The 12,500-nt window shown below is 41.4% G+C and overlaps 1 protein-coding gene across 5 annotated transcripts in view; it reads right to left on the reverse strand.

Moving 5' to 3' along the window:
- The window catches only part of kcnd3 (potassium voltage-gated channel, Shal-related subfamily, member 3), a 111,759-nt gene that overhangs the window by 6,786 nt on the left and 92,473 nt on the right, over window positions 1-12,500 (reverse strand). The gene's annotated exons all lie outside the window — the stretch shown is intronic.

Below are 12,500 nucleotides of genomic sequence, written 5' to 3' on the forward strand. Positions count from 1 at the left end.
TTTTCCACAAATACTGCTACAATGTTCTGCCCCAGAGAGTGGAAAAAAGGACTGCAGGTCTCCATGACGATAACACCCAGCTCTTCCCGACAGGCCAGCTGTGTTCAGCAGAGCATCTCTCCAAGAGAAACCGTTTGGATTGGTCATTTATTGACCTATAATCTAAACCGTTTAGTTTGGTCATTTATTGACCTATAATCTAAACCGTTTAGTTTGGTCATTTATTGACCTATAATCTAAACCTTTAGTTTGGTCATTTATTAACCTATAATCTAAACCTTTAGTTTGGTCATTTATTGACCTATAATCTAAACTGTTTAGTTTGGTCATTTATTGACCTATAATCTAAACTGTTTAGTTTGGTCATTTATTAACCTGTAATCTAAACCTTTAGTTTGGTCATTTATTAACCTATAATCTAAACCTTTAGTTTGTTCATTTATTAACCTGTAATCTAAACCTTTAGTTTGGTCAAAATAACAACTTGCCAGATATGCCTTCATATCTTTGGGCTTCATTCAGCATTTTGTTCTTCCACTGGAAATGACTCGTCTACATTTGCTGCCTGCTGCATCCTTTCTGTTTGTATTGTTTAGAAAATGTTTGATGTCTTGAGTTAATGCATTAAACATTGTTTGCTGGTAACCAGCCACAAATAGCCTACAGATTCTTGCGTACGTACATTCTCTATTCTCTCCAAAATGTGCCTGTTCTATAGGCTGGCCAAGTGCGTAATTCTGCGGCATAAAGCAGATGTATTTGTTTATTGTACAGAAAATAACCTGTCAAGCAGTCAATTGACTACATTGCAGTCAATAAGTAGTGCAAATTACGAAACCAAAACGTGGGTCATAGTTGTCTAAGCCTCTGCTGTGAGGCCAAACCCATGAACAAAGACGCATTGATATCTGCAATAGTTCTTTTTTTTTGCAAAACAAGCTCACAGCCGAACGAGTCATAGCACTGAAGGGAGAGGCAACTGTCATGTGATCTCCCCACGGGCCAATGGATGTACACGTTTTCTCCTGTGCCTACGATATTTAATCCAGTGTTTTGACAAGTTGCAAAATGCTATTCGTTTTGACGAATGTTTATGATAGTATGAAGTACTTTTTGTATAGGGTACTATCTTAATTGCTTTATACTTAATACTTGACCAATGGCTATTGCATCTGTCTATTGAAAGTGAGAATGTGGCATGTGATCTACTGTGTAGGCTTCATAAAATAAAATAAACAGATTGCTAATGGCCTACAAGCTGATCTGGGGGGCGTTTCCCGTACAACAATGGAGGTTAGCTTTTTACTAACAGGATGCATCGTTCAACTAACCAACATGTAAGTTACGACTGTTTCCCAAAACTGTCGTACTTACATAGTACTGTAAGTTTGGACCATGATAGTTTCCAAACTTCAGTAGTCTGGACTAAGGTGGTTAATGACGTTTAGTAGCACGTGAACGGGCACCTGCACATACTTCTGTGGCGCATTGCGTTAAGGCCGGTGTTACATGGCAACTGGCACCCATGTTAACTGGCTGCGTTGGTGACGTTTCACGAGTGATGATGTTTCTTTGACAGATGTGGCCGCTTGCAGATTTGTCACTTTCTGATGGAAACTGGAGACGAACAAATACAAATATGCATGACATATTTAAATGTCAAAATTGTCTGTAGTAGGCCTACGCTACATGCACTGGACCATGAATATGCCACCAAAAAAATAAGTAACTAAATAGCCTAATAATTCCACGTGGGTATCGAACCTGCTTCCTAAATGAAACCTCTTACATGATAACCATTCATCTACGTACTTGCGCCATGAACCAGCTGATAAGTTATAGTGAAATTTACTTCAGTTAGTCTATACAATTAGAAGAAGTAAGCTGATGATTGTAACAAGTTAACACGGCTGATGGTGTTGTCTTAGTTGCCCAAGCCAGTAGGTATTCAAAGTATCATGGTTAACTTTTCAAACATTTCACTGACTGCTGGTCAGGCTCTCTGTGTCCACCTAGTCTATCTGTAGCCTAAATTGAGGAAGCGTTGCTGGTCTAAGAATAAATAAATAATAATAAAAAAAACGTGTGATGGGTAGGATTGAACCCATGTCGACTGCGTGAAAAAGCAATTTACAGGCATGAACCTGTTACGCTTACAAATTGGGAAATAAAGTATAAAAAAACATCAAACCCATGTTTACATGTCAGCAACATTAACGTTAATAGCGTATAAGCCTAAGAGTTTTGACTCTCCCTGTGCGCAAATTTTGTGTAAAATATGGACACGTTATAGACTTCTCCTGCCCATTGCAGTGTGCAATTCAATGCCTGTGTTTCATAAACTGAATTCTTAAAAGAATAGGCTGGACAAAAGGATACACAATTAGGCAACACAATTATATTTGATTTATTTGCTGACGTTCATGTGGCTCTACAGACACTTCAGGTAGGGGTGGGCGGCCACAGCCTAACCACTTTGAAGGTCTACTAAATGGCTTAGGCAACGGTAGCATGATAACATGGTAGCCAGATAACATGAACAGCTACTGTATGTTAACTTGTTACAATTATAATAACGTTAGCTGACTTCTTTTAATCATACAATTAAAGTCAATTTCTGTGAGTGTCGTCAGCTGGTTCGTGGCGCAAGTGGACAGACGTCTGATTACCAAGCAAATAAGTCAATTTATTTATGGTTCGATACCCACATAGTGTTTAATTATGCTATTTAGATGTTTGTTTTTTGGGTGGCATATTCATGGTCCAGTGCATGTAGTACTACATACAATTTTGACTTTTAAACATGTCATGCATATTTGTGTGCGTCTCTAGTATATCAGAAAGTGACAAATCTGCAAGCGGCCACATCTGTGAAAGACTCGTCATCAATCATGAAACGTCATCAACGCAGCCAGTTAACATGGGAGCCAGACGATTTATACAGACAGTATCTTCACGAAGTTTAGCGTTTGCAGCCATTTTGAATTTAGTCACGATAAGTCGAGCGACGAGTAAGAATGAACAGGTATGATAAGGGATCAGATTCCAAAAATAATTCAGTGGAAATGCATGGATTCCAGTTGCTGCTACTGGAAGAAACTGGAATCCATGCATTTCCACTGTCAAGGAGTGAGGAAGCAGATACTGTCTGTATAAATCGTCTTGTAAGTAAACTACCAGTGCTTTTTCAAAGTTCTCAATGTCTCGTTTTAAATGTCAGGGCCCTCGGAAGTCTACCAATGAAGTGTGGAGATACATTGAGCCTCGTAAATGGGTGTAAAACAGTGATTTCTTTGCATGGCTAGCCCGATGCCGAAGCACCACTATTGAAAAAGCTGTTGGTAGCATCGGCTAACTAGTGCCAGATTTTGGAGTGCAGGGGACAAGCCGAGATGGGCTATGAGACATACGTTCACACTCGGTATCATGTTTCAATACACTTTAGGTCAATATCACACCGGAATTCTCCTTTAAGCCTTAAGCCATACCCAAGTAGCCTAAATCGAGGTAAATCGAGCTTTTTCAGAAGGGGCGGCAGGCAGAGCGATGTACAGTGGCAGAGCGACGCACAGTGGCTGAAAGTGGTACTAAAGCTTCACACAGCTTCACGCCTCGTAATGCGCGACTGAAGTGGCCTTTTGAAAGTGATGCCCACTGTATTAACCTATAATCTAAAGCTTTAGTTTGGTCATTTATTAACATATAATCTAAACCTTTAGGGGCCAGTGTTGTAAATCCGCTATAGCTTCATTCAAATGTCAAATTTGGCCAGCAGAGGCAGTGGCTCAGGAGGTATAAACACCCGGACACTTATAGCAGCATCCCATAGCTCAGGAGGTAGAGGTATAAACACCATATAGAGGTATAAACACCAAGACACTTGCATCTGATAGCTGTTTTCAGTTTGTTTATGCATACTGCACCTGTCCCTAATAAACTCTAATAATAATCAGGCCATTTATTAATCTCTAATCTCCTTGGACATTAGAGAGCGTAACTGGATTGTTATTGATTATAAATAGAAATCCGTCCTTCTTTTTGGATACTGAATTAATATGAGAGAATGATTAGGAGATAAGGAGTGAGGAAGCATGATTAGGAGATAAGGAGTGAGGAAGCATGATTAGGAGATAAGGAGTGAGGAAGCATGATTAGGAGATAAGGAGTGAGGAAGCATGATTAGGAGATAAGCACTGGCGCCTTAATGCAGGGGCTTACCTGGGCTTCAGCCCAGGGGCCTCGACCAATGAGGGGCCTCCTAATAATAATAATGATAATCAATAATAATAAACGGCGTGTCCGTATTCGCGGCGTCATTAGCCTACTCTGGAGCTAGCCTAAATAATTGAGCACGTCGTACTGCTCTACAATTACATCCATGCAGAGGCCCCCTTTGTCTTCTCCAATTCTAAAGTGTAACAAAATGTAACAAAACGTAATAAATCCCAACGGGTGTAGAATAGCTAGAGGGAGGAGAGGCTGAAACTGACAAACTTATCATACAAACTCTGGAGATAACGTGGGTAGGATTGAAGCAACGATAAACGAATGACGTGGATTCCTGTAACTGTCCATGAAAACAGAAGGCATAGCAGGTAAATATAGTAGCCTCGAAATGAAACGGCTTTAAAAACATGTATTTCACTTGTCTAATTGGAGTAAACGCAGAACATGGGCTGTGGCGCAAAGACATGAATTAGTGATCTGCATCTCCGTTCACCAACAGCTAAGTTTGTGCTAACCCATTTGCACATATAATAGTCTATGTTATGTTTTCTCCATTGTTAACGTGAGATATGTCTCCATGTAGTGTAGTGATAATGCATAAGGTAGCCATGTTCACGTCACATGAGCCAGCTTGTTCTGTAGGCTAAAAGTATTTCTGTCCCTCCCAAACTGCGTATGGTGTGTTAAGTAGACAGAATTTCAAAAAACTCCTGGGGAACCCCCCGACACGACAAACACATGCACTTTTGAAAAGCTTTTAAACGTCCATATGTGTACCCATCTTTTAACTTAGCCTACAGCCAGTGCTGTAAAAGTTCAACGCTTGTTTTCGTGCAGTAGGCTAGCCTTTTTGATAAGCGATGTCATGGGTAGGCTGACGCGATTCGAGGGCTTTCTGTTCCTGTTTATGTAAGGGTTTTACATAGGCTGAATAATGATAGGCTACACTGCATGTTATTAACCAAAAGGGCACGCTATGTGTTGGGTCAGATCGCGGGCCGGGTAGGCTATCATTTAATCATAATTAATATATGCGGTTGGGGGGGGGGCTTAAAAAACATATAGCCCAGAGGCCTCGGGTGGTATTACAGTTTTTTATGAATGCTTAAACACAACTGTGATTCTTATAGCACAATTTCTAAAACTATTAATACTTATAGCAAAACTACTCACTGAGTTCGCAAAACTAAAAGCACAAACACTGCTTTGCACTCAGTTTGCAATTTTGTAACACACACTTTGCACAACTGTAGGCACAATTCACTGCACTTACACTATTTTGCCAACTCTCTGGCACACTTTCTCATGTGAAAACTGTTTTAGATAATTAGTTCACTTTGCAATCAGCCTAAGCACTATAAATAAGCCACAGGTAATGTACAATGGGTACAATGGAGGGAACAGGAAGAGTGAGAAGAGAAAGAAATAGCCCTTTTACAGCAAAAAAAAACAGTCTCATGTGGGGATATTGTCAAGTCAGGCCAGGATACGTCATTCCAGAATATATTTTTCCCGGTGCCTTGGACTAGGACATTGCATGTGATGTAGACGGAATTTTGAGAGAGACGACTCAGTGAAATTGCTATTTTGTGTTTTGACTTGGAAAAACAGACGTGTGTTTGTTTTGATGTATGTAAATAAACACCAATACTTACAGTAAAGTTTGGATCCCTGTATGTTTACAGAACTATGACAAAAGTATGACCTCAAACTGACATAGTCTACCTTGTGCACAGAGAAAGCAAAAGCCAGATGTGTTTTTTATTCATACCATCAGTGTGCAGTTGGCACATTGTGTGCTTATTATTGTGATGGCTTGTGTTTACTGTTTGATACGAAAACACCATTTTTACGAAGGTGTGAAGAGTTAAGCAAGGTGTGTTGACTTTTGCAAGAGAACTACGTTGTTTTGCTGATTGGGTGAGAGGTTTTGCCATTTGTGTGTAGAGTTTTGCAAAAAAAGCCATAGTTACAAAAAATGTGCTTAAGCAATCAGAAAAAACTGTAAGGCGCCCCTGGAGATAAGGAGTGAGGAAGCATGATTAGGAGATAAGGAGTGAGGAAGCATGATTAGGAGATAAGGAGTGAGGAAGCATGGTTAGGAGATAAGGAGTGAAGCATGGTTAGGAGATAAGGAGTGAGGAAGCATGATTAGGAGATAAGGAGTGAGGAAGCATGGTTAGGAGATAAGGAGTGAGGAAGCATGATTAGGAGATAAGGAGTGAGAAAGCATGGTTAGGAGATAAGGAGTGAGGAAGCATGATTAGGAGATAAGGAGTGAGGAGGAGAGGGATTTATGTCTGCTGAAATCAGAGCCACTGTTTTCATATGTGTCATTGGCACAGTAAATAGAGTTAATAATAAAGCTCACAACGTGGAATGGAAATTGAGTGAGAGAGAGAGAGAGAGAGAGAGAGAGAGAGAGAGAGAGGGAGAAAGAGAGAGGGAGAAAGAAGGAGAGAGAGGTAGAGAGAGACAGGGAGAGGGAGAGAGGGAGACATACACTTAGATACACTCAGGTACACATCCAAAGATAAAAGTTCTGAAGTACGTCTGCTGTTTAGTCTAAACCCACAATCAGCTGGATGAAGCTGGCAGCGCAGTGAGAATAATGTTCTTGACTTCTCCAACACAGTGAGAATAATGTTCTTGAGTTCTCCAGCACAGTGAGAATAATGTTCTTGAGTTCTCTTGTGAGAATAATGTTCTTGACTTCTCCAACACAGTGAGAATAATGTTCTTGAGTTCTCCAGTGAGAATAATGTTCTTGAGTTCTCCAGCACAGTGAGAATAATGTTCTTGAGTTCTCCAACACAGTGAGAATAATGTTCTTGACTTCTCTTGTGAGAATAATGTTCTTGACTTCTCCAACACAGTGAGAATAATGTTCTTGACTTCTCCAACACAGTGAGAATAATGTTCTTGACTTCTCCAACACAGTGAGAATAATGTTCTTGAGTTCTCCAGTGAGAATAATGTTCTTGACTTCTCCAGCGCAGTGAGAATAATGTTCTTGACTTCTCCAACACAGTGAGAATAATGTTCTTGAGTTCTCCAGTGAGAATAATGTTCTTGAGTTCTCCAGTGAGAATAATGTTCTTGACTTCTCCAGCACAGTGAGAATAATGTTCTTGAGTTCTCCAGTGAGAATAATGTTCTTGAGTTCTCCAGTGAGAATAATGTTCTTGACTTCTCCAACACAGTGAGAATAATGTTCTTGAGTTCTCCAGTGAGAATAATGTTCTTGAGTTCTCCAGTGAGAATAATGTTCTTGAGTTCTCCAGTGAGAATAATGTTCTTGACTTCTCCAGCACAGTGAGAATAATGTTCTTGAGTTCTCCAGTGAGAATAATGTTCTTGAGTTCTCCAACACAGTGAGAATAATGTTCTTGAGTTCTCCAGTGAGAATAATGTTCTTGACTTCTCCAGCGCAGTGAGAATAATGTTCTTGAGTTCTCCAGTGAGAATAATGTTCTTGAGTTCTCTTGTGAGAATAATGTTCTTGAGTTCTCCAGCGCTGTCAACACCACACACCTACGAGAGAAGCTGCACAGGATGCAGGTGGACACACATCCATAACATCATGGATTGTTGATTACCTGACAGAAAGACCACAGTTTGTACGGATGGGAGGATGTGTGTCCGAGAAGGTGGTCAGCAGCACAGGAGCACCGCAGGGGACTGTACTCTCTCCTTTCCTCTTCACATTATACACCTCAGACTTTCAGCACAACTCTGCAACCTGTCATCTGCAGAAATACTCTGATGACTCTGCAGTTGTAGGGTGTGTGAAGAGTGGGGAGGATACTGAGTATAGAGAACTGGTGAACAGCTTTGTGGCGTGGTGTGGAAACAACCACCTACTCTTAAATGGCCAGGACAAAAGAGATGGTAGTGGACTTTAGGAGGGCTAGGACAAAGTTGAACACTGTCTCCATCATGGGGAAAGAGGTGGAGGTATCTGTGTACATCTGGATAACAAACTGGACTGGAAGTGCAACACTGATAGCCTAGAAATCTAGACGCACCCTAGTGGCAGCAAATTACATTTGCTTCCAGGGCTAGTCTAGCAACTCTCCGTTGGCTTGTGGGCTAGAAAAATTAAACTTCTATCAGGCCGATCAAATTGTGTGTAGAGTCGTTAGGCGGGCTTAACATAATGATTGATGGCAGAGTTGCAACGGTTTGGCTTGAATTCCCTGCTACTTGAAAACAAATAAGATGGATGTTGCTGTTGGCTAACAGTGTGAGACGAGTTAAGCTTTTATTAAGTTGGCAAAAGTTTGAACTAGCCAACTAGCTCCGCTGGTGGGAAAACGCATGGGACTCAGCGCTGTCCTATTGCGTACAGAGGGAATTTGAAAGACAACCGATTATCCCGCCCCTCGGACTGAGCACTGCGAACGGTGAGTGCCCAGACCCTACATTTTAATGTGGGTCTGGCTCGTCAGGCTACAACACTGAGGCTGTTTACAGGAAGGGTCAGAGCAGACTATACTTCTTGAGGACGCTTAGATCTTTTAATGTGTGCAGCAGGATGTTGAACTTAGCAGTCTGCTGTTTCTAGTACCATTCTCTTTGCAGCCATCTGTTGGGGCACCAGTATCAGGGCAATAACTCAACAAGCTGATTAAAAGAGCTGGCTCTGTAATTGGAAGTACACTTGAACCTCTAGAGTTAGTTGTTGAGAGAAGGATGTTGCAAAAGCTCCTTAACATTATGGACAACACCTCACATCCACTAAACGAACTACTGGTCAAACAACAGAGTGTTTTCAACTGGAGGTTGCTCCAACTTCGCTGTAACAAGGACCGTTATATAAAATAATTCCTGCCCACTGCCATAATTATTTACAACAACTCCCCTTCGTGCCATGAGAGGAAAATCTTATGCTGAGAGACAATGCACAGTTTACAACCACCTGCACAGAGACTATATCCAATTGTATTTATTTTTTAACTTGTATGTATGTTTATGTGTGATATATGTTTATATTATTAATTGCTGCTGTAACACCATAGTTTCCCTCTGGGGATGAATAAAGTCATCTATCTATCTATCTATCTATCTATCTATCTATCTATCTATCTATCCATCTGTCTATCCATCTGTCTATCTAAACATCAAGGCTCAGTATAAACAGGCCTGTAATGATGATTCCTTCCTATTTGCTCCTCCCCTCTCTGTCTCTCCTCTTCATCTCTCTCTCTCCTCTCCATCCTCTCCTTTCTCCATTATTCTCCCCCCGACACACACACACACACACACACACACAGACACACACACACACGGGTAGAGCAGAGTGTAGCGGCAGCATCCTGCGTATGGAAGCTTGCTGGAGCAGCAGTTGGTGCAGGTCTGACTCCTGAACCCACCGTAGCCGTAGAGTGTGTATTGATTTGGATAAACGCGTGTGTGTGCTAATAACAGTCCCCTCTCACTTCAGCAGAGTTAGCTAAGCTGTAGAGTGTGTGTTGATTTGGATAAACGCGTGTGTGTGCTAATAACAGTCCCCTCTCACTTCAGCAGAGTTAGCTAAGCTGTAGAGTGTGTGTTGATTTGGATAAACGCGTGTGTGTGCTAATAACAGTCCCCTCTCACTTCTGAGGGGTATTTCACAAAGGCAGAATTAAGACATCCAAGATAAGTGATAAAGCGAGGTTTGACATAGCGTTGTCTGGTCATCCTAGCTCAACTCGTTTCACTAATGCCAATCCAGGATGAGTAGGAGCGACTATGTCAAGCCAGGTGTAAGTAATTCAGGATGTGTGCGCGTTCTCGTCTCTGCTCCAAAGAACTCACGGTTGGAATAAAAAAGACGCGGAAAATAGCGTCATTCTCACAAAGTGAACAACCGCTTTTGATATAGACTAACAATGAAGTAAAGTTGTCCTTTTTGGAATGGGGAATCATGGCTATTTCTGTAAAACAGCAGGAGTAGGCGTGGTAGACCAACTGAATGCAAATTTACGTATGCACCCACGTGTGAGTGCTTCCTTGTCTCGGCACGCAACATCATTAAGAAAGCGCTTGCCACTGCAAAGATGCACATAGTATGATATACCTTAATATTATAGCTGAAAATACCTTCGAAACTTCCACTTCCACTTCCAATCAACTACAGTAGGCTATTCATCAAACGTCTAATAAAATAAGCAAACAATGAGTACCTAGTCCTATGTTAATAATTATAAGGCTATCACAATTAAAATAATAACCATATGGTAGTAGGCAGACAATCCTTTTTGTTTTGCGAGCAAATACATTTAGCAAATAGTTTATAAATGGAATAAAGCTCTTAAATGAGCACAGAGGTCTGATGTGAATGACAGCTAGCTGAACCAATAAGACAACATAATTACCATTAGAATTAACTTAGCTTGATATTTGCACACACAGGACTATTAAAGCGCATTCGAGATCCAAAATGTTAGTAGAGGCGGAGCTCCACCTGTAAGATATATGACAGAATCCTACACGTGAGAGAACTTCGTTTTTAAGACAATTGATTGGTCAGTGTGCGGTAGATTCCACTATTTGAGCTATAACTTAGCACATAACCTCCTCTCGACCAGGTTTGGTTGACAGCATGAGATACCATGGTGATATAGCAGCACTAAAACAGATCCACTTTCGTGTTACAGCATAGCCTGGCTTTGAGCGCAACATACCTCGCTAACCCACTAATCGAGATTCGTAGTACACCCCACTGGTCGGGACCAGGCTAGGTGCAGAGAATAAATCCCCATGGTAACCTATGTGCCATCTCTTTTGTGAAACCAAGTCAAGGCTAAATTCATCCAGGATAACCAAAAAATCCCAGCTTAATCCCTTATCTAGGTTTTGTGGAATACCCCTCTGGAGAGTTAGCTAAGCCGTAGAGTGTGTGTTGATTTAGATAAACGTGTGTGTGTGCTAATAACATAACTTTAATACGTTTCATACACGTGTTTCAACACTGCATTTCGGTCGTTGCTTTTACCTTACCATTACCTTACGCATGCCAGTTATGTATCCACCAGCTGCCTACCTGCAGCCTACTTCCAAAACTCCAAAGCTGCTTGCTGTCAGATTTGGTTCCGAGGGAACAAGTTCAGTGTATCAACAACACTCAATAACAGTTTATGTGATGTGTTAATCAATTAAATTCCCAACTATTTCACAACAGCTAGTTCTGGAGTAGGCCATTCATCTAGCCCGCTTGCTTACGACGAGACTCAGGCTGCGCAGTTGGCACCCGCTTCCTTATTTGGGTTTTGGGTTGCCAGGTTTTAGCCTATGACAAAACGGTTGAAATTGAAACTAAGTGATCGTGTATGTGTAGGGTGTATTTCATACACAATCTGGCAACCTGAATGCATCAATGATTTTAAAATTAAGTTTGATGGCCATGCAAATTACGGGAGTTTTCCGGGAGAAATAACAAAACAGGAGGGTGCTGGGAGATGACCTTGAAATACGGGAGAAACCCGGGAAAAACGGGAGTGTTGACAGGTATGGCTAATAACAGTCCCCTCTCACTTCAGGAGAGTTAGCTAAGAGTCAGTGCAACCCTTTCTCATCAGCAGGGATTGCAGAGGGGAGCCGGCTTTGGGACATATCCTCCCCTTACCTGTTAACATGAAGGTGTGTGTGTGTGAGAGAGAGAGAGAGAGTGTGTGTGTCTGGATGGTGTGTGGGCAGCACTAGCCTCCAGCGATTACACAGGTAATCACAGCACATTTAATTACTCAGAGAGATGGGGAGAGAACAAGAGGGAGGAAGAGAGGGAGCAAGACATAGAGAGAGAGAGAGAGAGAGAGAGAGAGAGAGAGAGAGAGAGAGAGAGAGAGAGAGAGAGAGGGAGCAAGACATAGAGAGAGAGAGAGAGAGAGAGAGAGAGAGAGAGAGAGAGAGAGAGAGAGAGAGAGAGAGAGAGAGAGAGAGGCATGACAGAGAGAATGACAGAGAGAGAAATAAAGATTGAAAGAAAGATGAGAAAGAAAGAGATTGAGAATAGAGAAAAATGGAATGAAAGAAAAAAGAGAAAGAAGAAAGAAAGAAAATGTTTATATGCACATTGCTGCAATTCTATATTTGTGTTACTGTGTTATTTGTCAACACTACTGTCTTATTTGTCAACACTGTACTCAAACAGTCATGCTAATAAAGCACCTTTGAATTTGAATTTGACAGCCCCAGAGTGAAGCACTGTGATCCCTTGAACAGGATGTGACATACCCAGAGTGAAGCACTGTGACCCCTTGAACAGGATGTGACATACCCAGAGTGAA

This window comes from Alosa sapidissima, chromosome 7, assembly GCF_018492685.1.
Source record: "Alosa sapidissima isolate fAloSap1 chromosome 7, fAloSap1.pri, whole genome shotgun sequence".
NCBI classification, from domain to species: domain Eukaryota; kingdom Metazoa; phylum Chordata; class Actinopteri; order Clupeiformes; family Clupeidae; genus Alosa; species Alosa sapidissima.